Genomic DNA, 16592 nt, shown 5'->3' on the forward strand with positions numbered 1-16592 from the left:
TTTTGGGGGCTCCAAAAATCACTGCAGATGGTGATTGCAGCCATGAAATTAAAAGACGCTTACTCCTTGGAAGGAAAGTTATGACCAACCTAGATAGCATATTAAAAAGCAGAGACATTACTTTGCCAACAAAGGTTCATCTAGTCAAGGCTATGGTTTTTCCCGTGGTCATGTATGGATGTGAGAGTTGGACTGTGAAGAAAGCTGAGCACCAGCGAATTGATGCTTTTAAACTGTGGTGCTGGAGAAGACTCTTGAGAGTCCCTTGGACTGCAAGGAGATCCAACCAGTCCATCCTAAAGGAGATCAGTCCTGGGTGTTCATTGGAAGGACTGATGTTGAAGTGGTAACTCCAGTATTTTGGCCACCTGATGCGAATAATTGACTCATTGGAAAACACCCTGATGCTGGGAAAGATTGAAGGTGGGAGGAGGAGGGGACGACAGAGGATGGGATGGTTGGATGGCATCACTGACTCAATGGACATGTGTTTGAGTAAACTCTGGGAGTTGGTGATGGACAGGGAGGCCTGGCGTGCTGCAGTCCATGGAGTCGCAAAGAGTCGTACATGACTGAGTGACTGAACTGACTGACTGACTGAATCTGCTCTGAAACAGCGTACTTTTAAACTTAAAAGTATGCAAAAATAATCAAATTATATTAGCATTTCCTTGGCATGATTACATGCTAGAAAGATGAGAAACATTAACAAGAACAAGATCTAAGATTCCTTCTGGTTCCACCAGGATTCTAGGATGATATGGGGTCTGAAAACCATGAAGAATGTGACAGTTCTGCAAATGATGATTGGGGTGGTGAACACAGTGTGCCCCCTTCCCTCTAGGTTGTTTTTGGAGATAGGATTGGACGCAGTCTTTGAGAGTCCAGATGTCAGAACTACAGCAGCCACATTCTGTCCAACTTAACTTAGGAACTTTGGATTGGATCAGAGAATTGGAGGGGATCTTAGATATCATCTAACCCTGTAAGAGCTGCCCCCAAATAAGAAGTGGAATGAGAAGCCTTGTAAGAAGTGAGCTCTCTGTCTTGGGAAGTGTTTAAGTAGAGGCCAGTTGGCCCCAGGCCTGGGATGATGGCCTGCTCTGCTGGCCTGCATGGCTGGAGGCTGCCAGTGGGGGCTCAGAAATGAGCGTGGCCAGACGGTCACTGCTCTCTCTCCTTCTCTCCCACCAGCTAAAAGCTGTCTTTGGCAAAGGTCAGTCCAGGGATGGATGAGTCTGGGACCTGGTCTTGGAACTCCTGGGAGCACTGCTGTGCTGTTCTCTCTCACCAGTCTCCTAGGCTTGCCTCTCCTGGGTGAGCTGGCTGGTGTGTCTTCAGTGGCATCAGAATTTTAGCTGCATGTTTGAAAGAGGCACTAATGTTTGGTCTGGTGGCCATGAGCTGTGGAGGCCTGGTGTAATGGCCCTTGGACTTGGGACGCATCTGAGGCCTCCTGTCACCTGCAGCATCCTCTGCTGGGTCAGTAGACATTGTCTCCACACCACTTCCTCCCAGCCTGGCTTGCTGCTCTTCTGACTACATTAACAGATGGGAGGCAGTGTCACAGAAAGCCCAAACCCGAGATAATCTACGGTCCACGTTAGGTTTGTGAATGACTGATTGCATGTCATTTTTGCACAGATTGTCTTCCTTAACTTTTCTTTCATTGAGGCTGAAAATGAATGCTTTTATATATACTTGGAACCCATATTAGAAGTGGGGTACCCACTGAATTCATTCAGGCTCAGAAGTAAGTTGTCTGCTGCAGATAATTGATTGCTTTTGGTTTCCCACAGTCACATTAGCTTATACTTTTATGTGTTAGTCCTCTTCAACTTTGGTCATTTCCTGCATGTGTGTGTGCGTGTCTGTCTCCTCATATACCCCGTGGAGACCTGACCGGCCTCTCCAAGCCCAGTCTAGGGCATCTTTCTGCATCTTTCTACAGTCGAGACTCGGTGACCGGCTCCCCTGTTTCGGGGAGTGCAGTGAAGATGAAGCCAGCTGAAGCTCAGGGTGTATAACTCTGAGCCGGTCCTCTGTGCTCTCTTCCTGTCCAAGGGAGGCATTTGTTGTGTGTGTGTGTGTGTGTGTGTGTGTGTGTGTGTGCTGAACACAGCTGTTCACACAGTGCGTACCTCCTGGTATGATGTCAAACCCAGCCAGCCCCCCACATCTCACTGACATGTTGAGAGAAGTCTCTGATGTTCTTGACCTGCCCACTTGGAGAGTGAGAAGGACTCCCCTTGGTGAAGGCGTGAATGAGTTTCTCAGTGGGGTTCTCAGGACACACCCTTTCTGCCTGCTACTCTGCTGGATGTCTGCTGCCATAGGAAATGGGAAGGGGTGGGTGGGAGACGAGACATATGGACCGCAGGAGAGCTGGTTGGCTTCTTTCCTGCTCTTCTGGGTGGGGTTAGCAAGCTTCCTGACAGTCTCTCATACCTAGACTTGACCATTAGCATGCTGGACTGTTCCCGGACTGCCACAAGGCTGCTGGCTCCTCTCCGCCCTCCAGCGTTATGTCTGACCTGGTCATAACCTCTCAGCAGGAGCCCAGATCCTGCCAGTTCTCTTTCGTTCATTCTGACCCTTGGGCGAGGACCATCCCACTGTGACTGGGGGTTGCGTGTAAGTGGCCCCAACTGCTTCCACTTTTCGAGCCCCTTCATTCTGCGGCAGACCCTCCACTTGGGAGGTGCCAGACTCTCCATCCCAGAGGTGAGCGCCCGTCTTGGGGGAAGGGGCCGGCTCAGCAGGGAGCTTGGCCTGGGACTATGGGGCTCCGTTGGATTGCCTCCCCGACCTTCCAGACTGGGAAATCCTCTAAGCTGACCTAATTCCCTGCATCGAGGAACAGTTTGAGGAGGGCGGGGACCCTTGGCCTGGGGGTGTGTGCCCCTCTGGGGTTAACCCTTTGGTTGGTGCTGCCCAAGGACAAGCATCTCCTTTAGGTTTGCAGTCCTTGTGGAGGTGAACCCCTTTGAAGTCCTTCCAGCCTGGTCAGTCCTCCCCTGGTCATTGATTCGTCCCAGGGATGCAAGAACCGCAGTCCCAGCTTAGCATAGGTCTGCTTTGAAAGTGAAAGTGGAAAAGTGTTAGTCACTCAGTCGTGTCTGATTCTTTGCAAGCCCACAGACTGCAGCCCACCGGGCTCCTCTTCCATGGTTATCTCCAGGCAAGAATACTGGAGTGAAGAAGCCATTCTCTTCTCCAAGGGATCTTCCCAACCCAGGTCCCCTGCATTGCAGGCAGATTCTTTACTGTCTGAGCCACCGGGGAGCCCTTACCTGGGCGCATCTCTGCTCCTCTTTTTCAGCGGGGACCCTCAGAAGATGGTGTGTTTAGCCAGAAACCCCAGTCTGTCCTCCTGCAGGGTCCCCTTCCACCCTGGTCCAGGCAAAGCCGTTCAGTCCCCCGGGGAGTCCCTGGAGAGACACAGGTTCCTGATGGACCCTCTCCAGGTCTGGCTGTGCTGACACCTGCTTCTCCAGACCCACCGCCTTCAGGGATACTGGAACCCAGGGGTTTGCTGTGCAGGCAGCTCTCCATGCTCATCAAGCAGTTATGGAGCATGTGTTTTATGAAGAGTGCCTTCTTTGGTCTCATGCTTCCCAGTGTGCAGAATTCTTTACCTGTAAGGCTGCTGCATTTGACCTTCCTTGCTTGGAGAACTCTGACTGGGAGCCTAGAAGAGGACCCCTGGGACTCAGGCTTAGTCAGTGAGGGAGTCATGGAGCCAGGATCAGCTTTCAGCCTGCCTGACTCCAGGAATGGGCTTCTGCAGCCCCGGCAGAAGCTGTGTTAGGGCTTGGCAGATAGAGCACGTGTGTGCAACTCAGTGCCTTCCTCAAGGTTATAATCTTAATGTGGGAACAAGATTTACACATACAGAAAAAGATTCAAGAAGGCCATTCCATGCTCGACCATAATTGACTCTAATTGGCAATTGATAAACAGCAGTGGGATTAGGAGGGAGCAAGTCCATTGTTGACTGGGGTCGTTGAGGAAGGCTTTGTGGAAAAGTCAGGTTTTGAGCTCGACATGAAAAGATCAGTAATATTTTGATGCGTGGAAAAAAGGAGAAAGGATGATTAATAAAGAGGCAGAGGAAAAGGGAAGAGTGAGGAAACCTGTAACTGCAGGACAGGATGTGTGTGGAGCAGGGGAGGCCAAGCAGTCCCTGATCGTGTTTGTGTGTGTGCACGCACGAGTGTAAATGTCTGGGAAGCACCCACCGAGATAGACTAGACTAACTACCCATATACCTAGGGCTTAACTTAAAAAAATAACTTATTGAGAGGCAATTTGCGTGACATAACTTTAAGTTTTAAAGTGGACCATTCCGTGGCATTTAGTAGATTCACCGTGTTGTGCTGCCACCACCTCTTCCTAGCTTCAGAACTTTCTCATCACCCCAGAAGAGCAGCCCATGCCATTGAGCACTTGCTCTCCATTTCCCCCTCCCCCATCCCCTGGCAACCATTCATCTGCTTTCTGTCTGTATGGATTTGCCTGTCCTGGACGTTTCATATCAGAGAAACCATACAGTGTGTAGCCTTTTGTGTCTGGATTCTTTTACTTGGCTTTCACTAATCCACATTGTGGTGTGTATCAGGACTTCATCCCTTTTTGTGGCTAAGTAATATTCCATCATGTGTATATATCATAACCTGTTTATCCATTCATCCGTTGGTGGACTTTTGCGTTGTTTTCACATTTTGGCCATTGTGAACGGCCACTGTGAAACTGTGTGCATGCTCACTTGTTTGGGTACCTGTTTTCAATTCTGGAGGTGTCTACCTAGTAGAATTGTGGGTCATGTAATTCTATGGTTAAGTTGTGGAGGAACCACCAAGCAGTTTTTTCCACCGGTCGCAGCATTCTGCATTCCCGCAGTGCTGCCCGGGGGGTCCAGTGCCTCACGTCTCCCACCTAGTGCTTGTCCTTTGACCTGAAGGTCGCCCAGCACAGTTTTACACCCTGGTCTCCATGGAGCAGGTGCTTCTTTCTCCCAGTAGGACCTTAGGCCTGCTCACCTCAGGCTGGAGGCCCCGGCTGCTGCTGGCTCTTGTCATTCCTTGCTGTGCACTGGTTCTGCCTGCAGGGCAGCCTTGTGCTCTTCAGGTTAGGGCACGGGGCCCCAGGAAGTGGGGTGACTCTGCTGTGCTCAGCCCAAGCAGAGGAGCCTAGGATGACTGCAGCAGCCTGCCTCCCGAGCACTGAGTCTGCCGGCCGGTTTCCGGGCAGGGCCGTCCTGTCTCCCAGCCTCAGGCCCCTGGAAGCCCACTGTGTGGACACGTGGCACCTCCGAGTTCTCTGACTCTGCTGCTGAAATGATGCTTCCATTCTGGTTGGCACCTCAGAATGACAGCTGGCTTTCAGGGGTCCGATTTGGGTGGCGTATTGCTGGGACAGCCATAACGAAGTACCGCAGACTGGGTGACTAGAGCAGCAGAAGCTTGTTTCCTCCCAGGTCTGAAGTCTGGAAGTCCAGGGTCAGAGCAGCAGCAGGACCGGTGTTTCGCGCGCCTCCCCCGTGGCTTGTAGACGGCCCTCTCTCCCCGTGTCCTTGCTTGTGTTTCCTTCTGCACAGGCCTGCGTCCCACCTTCTCTTCTGTAAGAACACCAGTCATACTGGATTCGAGCCCGCTCTGATGACCCCATTTTACCGTAGTTATCTCTTCAAAAGGTCTGAATTCTGTCCCATTCTGAGGTACTGGAGGTTCCGACTTCAGCGTAAGAGTTTTGGGGGCCGTGGTTCAGCCTGTGATGGGTGGAGAGCACAGCCAGGGTGAGAAGGAGGAGGGAGGCAGAGAGGGGACGGGAGGGACTCGGGGGCCTGTGTTGTCTCTGGGTTCCTGTTTGGTTATTCTTTCAGCCAAATACAGAACAGGTGGAGGAGGGGAGATGAATGGCGGCAGCCAAGAGGGCACTGGGGGCTTTGGGCAGGCGGGAAAGCAGTGTCCGCAATCAATAATTTATTCCTGGGTATCACGCAGGAGGGCGTCGTCATGGCAACGGGCTGCCCCTGTGGCTGGCCTGACAGTTGCCTCTCTGAGCTGCCTCTCCCCTCTCAGCTCCTCCCGCCTCCCTGGCCTTCCCCTCGTTTTTCTTGTGTCTCGGAGACTTCTTGTGGGGTGGAGCCTGCCCGCGTCAGCGTGGGGATGTTTTCCTCACAGGAGCTGTAGCAGCCCCGTCTCCATCCCCGTGTGGCAGCGGTGAGGGGGGATGATCAGGGCCTGACTCCTTTATCAGAGGTCATCCCACTGCCTTTTCAGCTGCCCGGCCCCTCGCCTTAGTGCAGGCGCCCTGCGTGCTGCTTTTTCTGCTGCCTGTTTCACGCTACACCTCGCTGTCTCCCAGCAAGTGGAATGAATCCGCTCCTTGTCACACTCGCCGTGCTTGGAGCTGCCGTCCATGGGGAGGTCCCTTCGAGCCTGGCCGCTGGGCAGTGCCTTCCCCTGCCTTAGGCATCCTTGCGCTGCCGTCACCGGCGACAGAAGTGGGTCCTTGGTTCCTTCCTCCCGACCTCGGGGGAGAGGAAGACGCCAGAAGCACGCAGGAGGTCTGTAGCACCCCCTGTACTGTGGGTGCTCCAGTGCCATCTAGCAGGTGCCCAGTAAGCCTTGGTGCTGAGTGTGCAAGGTGTGAAGGCGGCCTCCGGTAGTCACTGAGTCAGGAGCAAGCCTCATGTGCCTGGGTCACTCTTCCACCTTTCCCAGAGCCTGGGTCTCAGGTCCAGCAGCTGCACTGAGCCTCAGCCAGAGAGACAATTGAATTTTAAAGTTACTTTTCATATGCACTACAATTCACTGCTTCCCCAGTTCACTGGCTGTCACAATTAATAAGGGATCTGGGTTGGTAATAACCATTTAAGACTTAATGTTATTAGTCTTGTAATTGCTGCTAAGGGTCTTGTCTGTTCTCTGGAATTGTAAATCCTCACGCATGAAGATTAGGAAAACATACCCCTAAGCTGGAGGCTGTCGGGGGCCAGTGGTTGGAGAGCAGCCACAGCTGCCTGACTGGTGTGTGAGTTTCCCGCTCAGGCCTGGAGCTGGCCATGCAGAGAGGCACCGGGGGCATCTGTGAGCCCCTCAGGGAGCTGAGGGAAGAAGAGCGGGTGGTACCTTGCAGAGCAGTGTGGCCTGGGTTGCCCTCCTGACAAGCAGCTGCTGGTGGAGGGAAGGATCTTATCTGCAGGGTAGGACAGCTCCTTCCCTGCCCCTGGCCCAGCCCCCAGGCTCCCAGCGCTGATGACCCAGAAGAGACAGCAGTGGTGTCCTAGGCAGCCGGTCAGGATGCTGCAGGCAGAGATGAGCGTCGACAGGGAAACCAGCTGAATTAGAAACGCTCCCCTCTGGCATTGTCTTGGGAAATGGCCCTGCTTCTTACCACAGGGGGTCTTTTGTCACACATGGCTTGAGTTCCTTTTGCTGCGGGCTGGCTGGTGTCCGCGGTGGTCGGGCGGTGGTCGCTGGCGTGGGCCAGAGTCCCTGCACCCCTTCCCCTCCTGTGAGGCACCCAGCCCCGCCGCCTGTGCTTTCCGCCAGCCCTCGCCAGCACCGCTGCCCGCTGCAGACTGCTTTCTTGCCAGAGGTGAGCGTAGAAACCCTGCCTACTTACTTCTTTTGTCTTTTTCTCCTTTTCATAGAACACCCACAATATAAACTTGACCATTTTAAAATATACAGTTCCGTGGCATTTCATTATTCACACTGCTGGGCACCGTCACCACTGTCTAGTTCCAGACCCCTTCCGTCACTCGCATCGCCCCTGGCCGTCTCTTCTGCCCACACGCCTCTTCTGGACGTTTCATGTGAATGGAATCATGCGCTGTGCGGCCTGTTGTGACTGGTTTCTTTCACCGAGCATAATGCTTTTAAGGCGCGTTCATGCCGTAGCAGGTCCTGTTTGTGGCTCTATAATATTTCATCCGTATACATCGCATTTTGTTTATCCTTGATCTGTTGGTAGGCATTTTGTTTCTAGTGAATAGTGCTGTCATGAACAGTTGTGTTCCTGTTTTCGTTTGGGCACTTGTTTTCAGTATTCTGGCCTGTATCCCTAGGAGTGGAGTTTCTAGTCCATTTGGTAACTCAGTGTCTAACTCAACGAGGGCCCGCCAGCCTTCGCCCGCATCTCTGCGTGTCCCAGCGTCTGTCTTCTTTAGAGAGCAGGCAGCCTGCCCCCTGTGCCCACTCGAGGCCGTTGTCTTTGGCAGCCACTTTTGAAAAGTTTCTAGTTCCCAGCACCTGGCCAGACACAGTGACATGAGTGGACACAACGAAGGAATCTGTGGTGGCAATAGGGTGGCTTCAAATTGTTTTTAATGGCATAACTGGATCTTACTCGTTCACACCTGTGTTCTCCAAAACTGCACCATCTGAGGGCTGTGTATTTATCCCCGTAAGGGGGCCAGCGCTCAGAGTCTTGTTTCATCCTCCTAGGAATAGTCTTCAGAGATCTATCCTCGATAATAGTAATTCTTTGCTTTTAACATTAAATAGTATTCCCAACTGCGTCACCAGCTGTCTTTCCCATTCTTAGCCCTATCTTTCAAGCTAAGAAAAAAAATAGAATCTACCTACATAGGATAAACATTTGGTACCTTGGGGGTCCATCAAAAGTTCTGCTATAGGCTTTGAAAGCAGTTCCAAAGAGAAGCTTCAGGAATGTCCTAAGGACAGGCAAGTGCATTGTTGGAATATGTATATAGCCTCCCAAGGGGACTTCTTTGAAGGAGTCAGCAGTCATCCGAATGTATAAATTCTGGTATATTCATTTAAAAGATCAGTCAGAAAGCCTTACAGGCATACACTAAAAAAGATGATGTGAATAGTTGTTGAATTATATACACCTCCAAGATACCAAGAAAGATATGTATTTTAGGAGTTTTAGACCAAGTCCAAAATATAACTTGGGAATGTGGTGGGCTGCTTAACACAACATAGCACTGCCTAACTTCTGGGGAGGAGGGGGTCAGTGGGGAGCCCCCTCTTCATGAGAGTCAGTGGGCAGTTAGGTTGTTGCAGTCATCGGTCTGGCTGGGAAGTGAACTACGCGCAGGTCATCCTCCCTCTTTAGGGGCAGTGTGAGAAGGGAGACTGGTGATGCGTGCGGGTGAACTGGTACCTTGGCAAGTGGAATTTAAAAAAATCTTAAATGGCACATCTCTTGCCGTAGCCTGAACCATCCAGGGCTTCCGTTTAAAAGTTAAATATTTCAGCCAGCTTTGGAAATCTGGCAAAGAACTCAGGGCAAAGGCCCTAGGCCAGCGTCCTAGATATATTTTACCTATTGGGTGACAAAAGCTGAAGTCAACAGTGAAGAGGGTGGAACGAAAGACATCTAGAGAGGGGCCTGGAGGGAAGGTGCTGGGTCAGAGACATGTCGTCTGGTTCTCAGGAGATTTCAGAGGCACGTTGGAGGCTGGTGACATTGTCCCGGTTCTACAGCCAGGCCCAGGAAGTGAATGACAAGGGCGGTGGAATTTCAAGAATAGATCCCTCCACCACTGCATCATCACAGTAACTCACTCAAAGGTTTGAAGAATGTCGCCCTCTGGGGAGATAGCGCTTCTGAAATGTTCTGTCTTTTGTCGCATTTTTCCTGACAGGCATTTATTTGTAGTCGGATATTGATGAGTTTGGTAGCAAAGCAGGGGAGGATGCTGCAGTGATTTTTTTTTTTAATCTTTTTTATTGCTGTAACTATGTGTGTGTGTGACATGAAATTTGCCATTTTAACCATTTTAAGTGCACTGTTCCTGGCATTTAGGATATTCCCAGTGTGGTACAGCCATCACTGCTGTCTGTTTCCAAACCTTTTTCATTACTCCAGTGGAAACTCTAAACATTAAGCAGCAATTCCCCATTCTCTGCTCCCCCGCCCCGGCAACCTTAATCTGCTTTCTGTTTCTATGAATTTGACCACACAGGTCCCGCATATAGGCAGAATCGTAGAGTATTTATCACTTTGCGTCTCGCTTGTTTCACCTGGCATGTTTTCAGAACTCCTCAGTGTCTCAGCATGACTCAGAGCTTCATTCCTCTTTATGGCTGAGTAATATTCTGTAATTTGGATAGACCACATTCTTTTTAATCCTTTTATTCATTGACAAACTCTGCTGTTTTTCCCACCATTTGGCTATTTTGAATAATGCTGTGATGAACACTGGTGTGTAGATATCTGTTTGAGTTCCTGTTTTCAATTCTTTGGGGGTATATTTAGGACTAGAATTGCTGGATTGTATGGTAATTCTGTGTTTAACTATTTGAGGAACTGCCAAACTGTTTTCCACAGTGGCTGCACCATATTGCCTTCCCGTCAGCAATGTGGAAGGGTTCTACTGTCTCCACCTCACCAGCACTTGTTATTTTTCATTTTACTGATTATGGCTATGCTAGTAGGTATGAAGCAGTATCTCTTTATGGTTTCGAGTTGCATTTTCCTAGTGGTTAGTGGTATTAAGTGTATTTTCATGTATCTTATTTGTAGAAATGTCTTTTCCAATTCTTATTTGTTGTTTGGCTTTTCTGTTGTTGAGTTTTAGGAGTTCTTTATATGTTCTGGATGTTAAAATTTTATCAGATATGTGATTTACAAATATTTTCTAATCTGCAGATCTTCTCACTTGATTGATAGTGTCCTTTGATGCATATAAATTTTTAAGTTTTATGAATCCAATTTATTTCTTCTTTTGTTTTTTGTGCTTTCACATGTAAGACTCTATTACAAAACCCAGGGCCATGAAGACATACCTCTGGTTTTCTTCTAAGAATTTTGTGGTTCTAACGCATATTTATGTCATTGGTCCATTTTGAGTTAATTTTGTGTATCATGTGGAATAGGGATCCAATGTCATTGGTTTGCATGTGTCAGTCCAGTTGTCCTGGCACCATTTGTTGGAGAAACTGTTCTTTCTCCATTAAGTAGTTTTGGTACTCTTGTCAAGAATCAATTAGTCATACTATCATCAAAACATCCACAGACAACAAATGCTAGAGAGGCTGTGGAGAGGAAGAACCCTCCTACACTACTGGTAGGAGTGTAAATTGGTACAGCCACTATGGAGAACAGTATGGAGGTTCCTTAAAACACTGAAAACAGAGCTACCATACTTCCCTGCAATCCCACTCCTGGGTGTCTATCCGGAGAAAAACATGATCCAGAAGGATACATTCGTCCCAGTGTTCATTGCAGCACTGTTTACAGTAGCCAAGATGTGGGAGCAACCTAAATGTCCATCGACAGAGGAATAGATAAAGAAGTTGTGGTGCATGCATACAATGGAATATTACTCAGCCATAAGAAGAATGAAATAAAGCCATTTGCAGAAGCGTGGCGGAACTAGAGAGTATCATACTGAGTAAAGTCAGACAGAGAAGGAGGAATACTTACGACGTCCTTTCCATGTCTAAAGAAATGATACAAATGTACTTACAAAGCAGAGACTCGCAGACTTAGAAATGAACTTATGGTTGCCAGGGGTAAAGGATAGTTAGGGAGTTTGGGAAGGTCCTGTACACAGTGATATATTCAAAATGGGTAACCAACAGTGACCTCTTGAACAGCACATGGAACTCTGCTCAATGCTGTGTGCCAGCCTGGGTGGAAGCGGGGCTTGGGGAAGAAGGGATACATGTATATGTACGGCTGAGTCCCTTCGCTGTTCATCTGAAACTACCACAACGTCGTTAATCAGCAGGCAGCTTCTTTACCAGCTGAGCCACCAGGGAAGCCCAAGAATACTGGAGTGGGCAGCCTATCCCTTCTCCAGCGGATCTTCCCAACCCAGGAATCGAACTGGGGTCTCCTGCACTGCAGGTGGATTCTTTACCAGCTGAACTATGAGGGAAGCCCAACCAGCTATATCCCAATACAAAATAAAAAGTTTAAAGTTTGAAAAAAATCACTTGGCCATAGATGTATGAGTTCATTTCTGAACTCTAAATTCTATTTCGTTGGTCTGTCTATCCCTGTGCCAATACAGCACTGATTTGATTGGTGTAGTTTTATAGTGGTGGTGGTGGTTGTTTAATCACTAAGTCGTGTCTGACTCTTGCGACCCTATGGACTGTAGCTTACCAGGCTCATCCATGGGAATCCATGGGATTCTCCAGGCAAGAATACTGGAGTGGACTGCCATTTCCTTCTCCAGGAGTTTTATAGTAAGTTTTGCAGTTCAGAAATGTGAGTCTCTGGTTTGTTGTTGCTCTTCAAAATTGTCTTGGCTCTTCAGTTCCTCTCTCAAGTCTGTATGAATTTGAGTACAGTTGGTCACTCTTGAACAAATGTTTGTATGGATGTAAGTGCTGACTTCCATGGGTGAGCGCCCAGAGGTGGAACTGCTGGACTGCAGGTGTTCGTGTACCTGGCTTGAGTGTACACTGCCCAGCAGTCTCCCAAAGTGACTGCCCAGTTTCTTCTTCTGCCAGCAGCGTATATGTTCCCGTTATACCACATCTTCACCAACATTTAGTGTTGTCAATTTTCTAGTGAAATTTTAGCCACTCTGGTATATTGGCCCAAAGTATGAGTCAAACACCGCTCTTATTCTTGAATTCTTTGCTCAGGGGCTCTTTCTTCTGGCACCAGGCCTTGAGGAGTACTCCTTGCTCCCTTCCCTATCACTGTGAGCCAGAGTCTTCCTCTGGATGCTGGAGATCTGGCTGGTGGGCCGGCAGAATGGGCTGCAGAAGCTCAGCCTCCATGGGGAAACCTTGGGATTGGGAGTGTGTGTGTAGGGTTGCTGAAGGAAATTTGTAACTGGACTCTATCCTGGCTGCAGCAGCAGATGGTGTATATTCCAGTGTGGATAGGGCTTTGGAGCTGTGCCCAGCTGCTGAGAGAGGTTAGTTCTTAGGTAACCATGCTTCACAAGAATGAAAAAGCTGGCAGAACTGTCCCATCTGACCTTGGGCATTTGCTCCCAGAGGAGGCTCCTTTAGGCACAGAACCTGAGACCACAGAGGCTAATAATAGGTTTTCCTAGCCCTGCAGCTCACCAGGGCTGGAGACTCGCAGGCCTATATCTTGTACTTGCCCAGTTCTAAAGGCTGCAAGACAGTAAATGTCATTTCCATTTTCAGCTTGCTGAGTAGTTAAACCCAGTGAACGTTTGCTGCAGGCTCTGTGTACCAGATATTGAACCAGGCACTTAGGGAGCTGCAAAGAACTGGGGGAAGTTCCTGACTCTTAAATTCTTCATCATCCAGTAATGGAAGAAATGCTTGTGCCCATCATTGCAATGAAAGGAGGATGGGATCTGTGCTTAGTGAGGGATATAAGTAATTTGCTTGGAAGCCAGAGGCAGGAATGGTCACATCTTTCTAGAAGATAGGTCTGGTGGCTTCCTGGAGGAGGTGGCATTGGCTCTAGGCCTTAGAGGAATGGTAGGATTTTGTTGGGCAGAGACAGACAGGGTATGGGAACTCCAGGCAAAGAAGCAGAATCTCAGAAATTTGGAGAAAAGCCAGTATAGCAGATTACTGGATGTTGATGAGTTCCCTGGGTGTCAACCTGGGAGAGGTGGGTTTTATTCTTCAGAAGCAGGGAGCGCCTGCAGGGTTTGCAGGTGGCAGATCCATGTAGTGTTGTTCCTGACTGGAGAGCAGCAGGGAGACCGTGGGACTGTCCCACCCTCTCCTGATCCTTCTCCTCCACACCCATGTGCAGACACACACAGAGAGGTGGCACACACATCAGGATAGACACACATGCCCGTAAACATGCACAGAGGAACCAGGACCAACACATGTGTGAGATTAACAGACCCACACATCAAAACACATACCCTTCTGTTGTAACTTACATACCCATATTTGTACTCACACCCCTACACGATAGTACCAATCTATGAACCCAAGAAGCACACATCCCAGACTATGTATGTGTTGGAGCACCTGTGGACATGCCCAGATACCCACACATACTGAGTCACACTGAAGTTACACGCACAGACCACTAGACAGACACTCTGGGACAGTCACACACAGAAGCTCACCAAGCCAGGCATGTAGGTATGCACTTAGATGTACATGCACTGGGACATGTTCACACACACACAGCTGAGCAAAGTGTGCTCACACTCACTGGGGCGTACATGTGGGAGTCAAAGCTCTCCCCCAGGTGTGGGCCTTCACACAGACTCACAAATGCACGCTCACACGTAGGCACAGCTGCAGACAGATCCAGGCAGTGGTCACAGTGCGGAAGAGGTGGACTCAGATCTGGGTGGCACAGTGCTGGGCCGGCTGCTCTGGGAACACGCGTCCCCCTCAGCCTCACTTCTGAGCGACTGGCTTCCTGCTGGCCGCCTGCAGCCGTGCGCACTCCTGGCATCTTGGCCCTGGATACCAGGGCTCTCAGAGGTTCTCCTAGCCCATCTCTCACTCCCTGTGGACATTTCTCAACTGTTGTTGGGGGTCTCCCAGCTATTGCTTAACCACTTTAGGTGAAGCACTTCTTGACAGCAAGTTTCTGGCTCTAGTAGGATTTGCTTTTCTGTCTGGAAAGTTAGGATTCTGTGCCTGGAGGTGAGGCTGACCCCTTCGCCATAGCAGTTAACAAATGTGACGTGAGGACCTGAGGCCAGGACTCAGACCCGCCCAGAGCCCGCAGTTCCTGTGGGCCATGGGTCACACTCTGGCTGAGTTACCAGTCCCCCAGATGGTTTCATTGCTGACTGTCCTGGGGTGGAAGAGTGGCATTCCAGTCCTGCTGGCAGGGGGCTGCGGGTGGCAGAGGGGTGCTCTTGATGGCTGGGGGCGAGGGGCTGCCTCCATTCTGGGAAGGACTTCTCCCCCAGGCACAGCAGCCCAGCTGTTATTCCAGCCTCTGCGGATGTGACCCACATTCCGGCCGGCCGCCCCGCAGCTCTCTGCCCTCTCCTGCCTTCCCCCCTCTGGCTGCCCACCCGCCCCACATCTGCTCTGCCCTGGGCCGTCACCCCACGTCCAGAAAGGGGCTGCCGTCGGCAGCGTGGGATCGGCCAGCATGGCTGCCCCCATGAGAAGAGCCACAGACACCCCAGAGCAGTACAGGTGGGGCAGGAGGCGGCTGGATGCTTGTCTGGTTTTCTCAGTCTTTCTCTCCGTTCCTCTTCAACGTGGGATAGATTTGGTCTTTCCAGTCACCCTCCCTACCCCGCTGATATGCAGGGGGAGTTGCTTCTGCTCCTCATCTGAGAGGTGCCCCTTTTCCAGCTCCGAACCTTAGGCCAACACCTTCCACACTGGCCAGGCCTTTCTCAATGATCCTTCCCAAACTTTCCCACACTCCACTAGCCCCTGTGTTCATTATTGGCAAGAGAAAGGGCCCTAAGCCGTCCCTGGGGAACGGCCAAGCGGGAGGCAAGGTGTGGGGCTGAGGGAGCCGGGGCTGGGTTACTGCCTTGCCGCTCAGTGTCGGGTGGCCGTGGGAAGAGAAAGTCCAAGGTCCAGAGGGGCTTCCCCGAGGGAGGTCACGGCAGGGACCAGGGCTGCCCTGTCTCTGGGCTGGGGGTGGGACTGTCCTGTTACACATACTTCTTGTCCACCAGAGTAATTTATGTTCTTTGCAGAAAACTTAGAAAATGTAAATAAGCACAAAGCAAAAATGCAAATTATCTATGATTGCACTATTCAAAGAGCCATTCTTACCCTATTTTTGTAATCTGCCTTTTTTTTTACTTTTTCATATTATTAAGATGTCCTTCATTATTTCATCATTTTAACAATCATGTATTCTGTGGCCTGCGGTAATAGTAAGAATCGAAGCTTTTTTAATTTAAGCGTTTATTTTATTTATCAGGTACTGTCATCGTTGAATTGATTGATGGTTTTATTATGCCAATCATACAAATACGGAGGCAGAGAGAGGCTCAGTAACGCGCCTGAAGTAACACAGCCAGCAAATGGCAGAGTCAGAACCCTTGTTTCCATGCTCCACAGCCTGTCAAACCACGGGCCTGCCGTAGTGTGCTTAACATTTCCCCTAGTGATGGCTGTCTAGGGGTCTTCTGACTTTTTACCTTTATAAACAATACTCTGATAAACATTTGTGTGACATATATTCTAATTACCCTTGATTATTTACTTAAGATCTACTCCCAAAATGGAATTTATGGAACAAAGGGCATAAACGTAAAGACATTTGAATGTATTTCTAAGCTCTCCCTGGGAAGAGTGTTATAAGGCACTGTCTCACCAGCCGGATGGGAGAGCTTGAGGGAAAGCTTGACCTTCTGAAGTCTGGCCCTCTCAGGGGAGGCAGGCTGGAGCAGTAGCCTAGAGATAGCTTCCTGCGGGGTGGTTGGAGAGACTGGAGATATTTAGCGCAGGGAGGACTGGAAGTGCTGGCAGAGGCTACACGCATGGCTGCCGTCAGATGTGCGACGGACTGTGGACAGGAAGAGAGGCGGTTTGTCCTGGAGCCCCGAAGCGGAGGCGGGCCAGCGGGCCGAGCCGAGGCGTGGAGAGCCGCCCCCTCGTGTGGGCAGCGCCTGGCCGCGACGGGCAGGGCGGGGCTTGGGCGATGCTCCCTGACCCGCTGCCGTCCTGACTTGGGTGGGGTGCCGGTGCCACCCACAGCTCGCCGTGCTC

At 50.2% G+C, this 16592-nt stretch overlaps 1 protein-coding gene across 2 annotated transcripts in view; it reads left to right on the forward strand.

The window, feature by feature from the left end:
- NFASC (neurofascin) overlaps positions 1-16592 on the forward strand; it is a 211221-nt gene that overhangs the window by 24602 nt on the left and 170027 nt on the right. The gene's annotated exons all lie outside the window — the stretch shown is intronic.

Source organism: Moschus berezovskii, chromosome 17 (assembly GCF_049115385.1).
Source record: "Moschus berezovskii isolate FMDL1 chromosome 17, NW_MosBer_1.0, whole genome shotgun sequence".
Lineage (NCBI taxonomy): Eukaryota > Metazoa > Chordata > Mammalia > Artiodactyla > Moschidae > Moschus > Moschus berezovskii.